The 5,000-nt window shown below is 40.5% G+C and overlaps 1 protein-coding gene across 1 annotated transcript in view; it reads right to left on the reverse strand.

Moving 5' to 3' along the window:
* LOC122248731 (octopamine receptor beta-2R) overlaps positions 1-5,000 on the reverse strand; it is a 248,321-nt gene that overhangs the window by 153,548 nt on the left and 89,773 nt on the right. The window lies entirely within an intron of this gene.

The following is a 5,000-nucleotide window of genomic DNA, read 5'->3' on the forward strand; positions in this document are numbered from 1 at the left end:
GGAGAGGGATAGGGAGGAGGGAGGGTGACAAGGAGAGAGAGAGGGAGGAAAGGAGATAGAGAGAGAGAGATGAATTTAGAGAGAGACATACATACATATATCCACAGGCAGAATATCAAAACGTGGATGGATCAAGAGATCAAGAATAAGAGAAAGAAAGGGACAGAGAATCGAGAGATACGTTTGTGCGGCAGACTCTCAGCGAGCTCTTTGTGTCGTGTTTAGCCATTCGATCACTGACTCTAAAGTATCAAAACATTACTTCATGATCTGCAAATACCCATTGTATTTTCAATTGGTCTCTACGAACAAAAAGTATAATTAATCTAACTAAGAAGGGATCAAGGGAGCCCTTTTGCCATCGCCTGTCTCTGCGATTTTCCGTAACATGAATAATCCATTTGAACTGGTCAAATTCATCCAATGCTCTTTGTTTGTCTAGCCAATATATTGCGGCTTTCTCTATTTCTCTGTTTACTAACCTATCGATATTTGTCTCTTTGTCTCAATCTTCATCCATCCATGTCTCTTCATGCACTGATCTCCCTCTTTCTTTCAGGTGGACAGGTAAAGAGAGCGGACATGCACATGAAACGCATGTAAACATTTTAATTGACCAGAGAAAAAAAAAATCCATTTTATCTGTGTAATTGTTTCTGGTTCTATTATGATAATTACTTTAGTAAGATCATATTCATTTTATCAACATCGCAATTTCTCTCCCTCTCTCCCCACTTCCCTCTCTCTCTCTCTCTCTCTCTTCTCTCTCTCTCTACCTCTAACCCTCTCTTCCTCTCTCCCTGGCGACACATATGTATCAATAGTTACGTTAACAAACCACTTTTTTAAACACAATAGACTTACACAGGAAACGAGTGAGAGTCAGCTCTGCAATTTGTCCGACAGCCAATGAGAATTTACCAATAGACTTTCCACGGTTGTGATTGGTCGACAAACAGGCGCCTCTCTGTGTCGCGCCGTTGGCATCTGCTGACGCCAGTGATACCATTTTAGTGGGGTATCATTTCTTTTATTATCTATTCTTTGGCTTTTCTCTTTTCGGTTTTTTTTTCTTCTTTCTTTTTCCTTTTTACTTGTCCCCCCCCTCCTTTATTAGCACTTAAACATTTTATTTCGCGGGTTTATGAAGTCCGCTATCCGTGAAAACTGAACGGAAGGAAAAGTCCCCGGGATTGTTGTTTGCAATGGCGTCCGGCAAACTATTTATACGGTTGAGAATTGAAATCTTTTTTAGTCCTCTCCCTTAGGATTCGAGAAAGACGGATTCGTATTTTCTGACACACTCACATTTCTCTTGTAAAGTGGAAATGCAATATCGTCTTATTACACGCGTTTACACTGAAACGAGACAAGGAAGACGGGATAATTATTTCAAAAGAAAATAATTACGAACATTTGCAAATTCCTTTTTAATTAATATCTTCAATCATTTTAATGCAATTCATATGTAGGGAACGAAAGGAGGAGCCAACATAAAATATGAATATTTCAAAACTGAATTATGAAAATTTGCAAGAGAAAGGAGAAGGAAAGGAAGAATTTTGGGAAATTACACACAGACGCACATGTGTATACATTCATATACATACACATATGTGTGTGTGTTAATCTGGCAAACACCGCCCTGTCAGATTAAGAAAGCGTGTGCGAAATAATAGCCCGGCCCACAGGGAGTGAAATTGGAGTGGCGTGAAAAAGAAATTCTACTCGGCGCCTCATTCAGTTATTTTCATTATCTATTTGATGTGATCGCTTGCAGTATTTCAGCGGACAGAGCAACCTGGTTGATGCATATATACGTATATGTTTGTTTATGTAGATATGAATATATAAATGTTTGTGTGTCTATATATGTATATCTGTAGATAGATAGATAGATAAATATGAATATATATATATATATATATATATATATATATATATATATATATACATATGTGTGTGTATGCGTGTGCGTGTGCGTGTGCGTGTGTGTGTGTGTCTGTGTGTGTGTGTGTGTGTGTGTATGCGTGTGTGTGTGTGTGTGTATGCGTGTGCGTGTGTGTGTGTGTGTGTGTGTGTGTGTGTGAGTGTAAGTGTGTGTGTGTGTGTATGCGTGTGCGTGTGTGTGTGTGTGTGTGTGTGTGTGTGTGTGAGTGTAAGTGTGTGTGTGTGTCTGTGTAAGTGTGTGTGTACAAACATCGCTGGCTGCCAAGTAAAACAGTTAGGAGAAAAGACTATGATTTGCCACATTAATTGCGCGCATTTTCTTTTCCAAAAAACTTTCTACGAGTTTCCGACCATTCTTTTCTCACAGATAAACACATTTCTTCCCCTGTCCCCATGTCGTTTTTTTTTTTTTTTTTTTTTTTAATGTTTCTCCTCTTCTGAGTTGGTCAAATTTCCTGATGTATTCATCCTTTCGTTACTTCCACACAGCTCCCGCGTTATTGCCTCCTCTCTCATTCGCCTTTTATCTGAATCTCCTTCGCCGCGTCAGCACGAGAGAACTCCGCACTTCGGAGGCAATATTCCGGCGGGGAGGATCAGACGGGGGTTCCCCGCCCGGACGCCATCATCGTTACCCTCTTCTCTTTTTCTTTTCCTTCGCATAATGCGTTATTAATGAAGTGAGCTCGGCGAGGCTCTGGTCGGGTCGGGTCGGGAAGGTCGGGGCTGCACTTCCGACGGACGAGAGGCGAGGCGCCTCGGTCCCGCCTCCGAGGGGAAAGTTTCGCGCCTCCGTCTTCGCTTCCCCTCATCTTCACTTCCACGGAGTCTGCCGCTCTCCCCAGCTCCCTCCGAGAAGCTGGACCATTTCACTCGCCCTCGCCTGCCCCCTCTTCCACATCCTCTTTTTTTCTCCTCTCATTCCCCCTTCTCCTCCTCTTTCACCTCCTCCTCTTCTTCGTCTTCTTCTTCTTCTCTTTGTCCTTCCTTTCTTCGCCCTCCTACTTCCACTCCTCCTCCTCCTCCTTCCTTCTTCCTTCTTCGCCCTCCTCCTTCCACTCCTGCTCCTCCTCCACCTTCCCCTCTTCGCCCTCCTCCTTCCACTCCTCCTCCCCGCTCTCTTCCTCCCCCTCTTCCCCCTCCTTCTTCTCTTCCCGCCTCCGCCAGCCCCCCCCCCCTCCCCCTCGGGAGAGCTGATTAGCGATAATCAGAGAAGTTAAAGGAGGAGAGAGATCGCAAAAGCCACCCGCTGCTACTGGGAGTATCGCTCGACGTCGAAGCCTCCAATACCCGCAAGAGAAGAGGGTCATATCGGGAGTTCGACTTCGGCGAGTTGGTTTTTCTTTTGCTTCTTTCATTTTCTTCTTAGTCATGTCAACAAAAGATATTTCATACTCCACTCATGTTTTTTTCTTTCTTTTCTTTTCTTTTCTTCCTCTTTTTTTATATAATCCTTTTTTTTCTTCTTCTCATTTGCATCATCCTCAGCGTCATCATCGTAATAATCATCTTCAGTTTCTCTAATGGTGCATACCATTCGATATTACATAATCCCCAAGGCTTAATTGCAAAATTTGAATATCAGATGAATTCCACATCATTGAGTTATTTCTTCCGTCCAGACTCGTTTATCACAAGATTTGCTTTTCTTTCTTTCTTTCAAAAGAAGAGAAGGAGCGAAATATATTCCTTGGAAAATTCATAAATGATGTTTCCGTAGCATTTATGTATGGATGCTGCATATGTGACGAATATTATTCATTTCTGTGTATGTGTTGGGATACAGAAATATAAAGCAAATTAGAAGTTGTATTTTGTGAGACCTCCATTAGCACACCTATAGCCAAGGCAAGAGCTGGAAATGGAGGTGAAAACAAAGTATTTCCCAAAAGGTAACTCAGCTACAAGGGTTGGTTTAACAAATCGTACATATACGTTATACGTTTTCAAATTGCATACGAAATCTGAATTGAGCACACATCTCAATAAGTCATGTGGAAATGTAGGAAATATTTGCATTAGCAAGTAGGCAACAATCATCGAATCCGGTTTTTCGTTTTCTTCCATTCGAAATAACCAAAGGCCACTCAAAGAAAACGCGTTCTGCGAATCCTTATTCGCCGATAAGAACAAAATCAGTTTATAAACAAAAGATTCCCTGTGTATTTTTGCACATATCATTTTCCTTTATTTGACATGGTTATGATCGATCTAACATCTCATTAACCGAAAGTGAATCAAAATAAAAAGAAAGAAGGGACAGCATATTCTATGATAATGATAATGATACTGTGCATATAATGATCGCGATGAAACGACCACAGTTTATGATGTCAGTAGGAATCATTATCAAGCATATCACAGTAATCCTAGGCGTAAGAAGAGTAATTTCCATTTACCTCTTTTCAATAAAGCGGATACAATAAAGCAAAGACTGTACATGAGGTAACTGAAGTGAAAGTTTAATGTAGAGTAGACTTCTGGAAAGAATATTCTGTAAAGCGACCTCACTACGATTTAATTAATGACATTCATCATCATTTATGATATGCTGATGGAATAGGAACGAGCTCAGATGCTAATGATAAACTAAAGATTATTAACTGCTTATGCTCATAAAAATACATATCAGAGATTAAATGAAATATGATACCATTTAGAAATTACGATATTTGGATACATGGATATACACACACACATATGTGTGTGTTTGTGTGTATATATATATATATATATATATATATATATATATATATATATATATATATATATATATATATATATTATACTAAGAGACAGAGAGATTCAGACAGACACAGAGTTAGAGAGAGAGAGGGAAGAGGGGAAGGGAAGAAGGGGGGCGGGATAGGGAAGGAGTGGGAAGAATGGCAGAAAGAAGGAAAAGAGAAGGTTATAAATGCGAAGAGATGGGAAGAGATGGAAAGAGGAAACGAAAGGGAGAATAAAAGGGGGAAGAAGGAAGGTAGGAGAAGGAAACGAAGGAAGGAATGAAGGAAAGAGAAAGCAAGAATGGAAAGCAGAGAAGAGGG

This window comes from Penaeus japonicus, unplaced genomic scaffold, assembly GCF_977035675.1.
Source record: "Penaeus japonicus unplaced genomic scaffold, GWHDUDI00000001_assembly GWHDUDI00000023, whole genome shotgun sequence".
Lineage (NCBI taxonomy): Eukaryota > Metazoa > Arthropoda > Malacostraca > Decapoda > Penaeidae > Penaeus > Penaeus japonicus.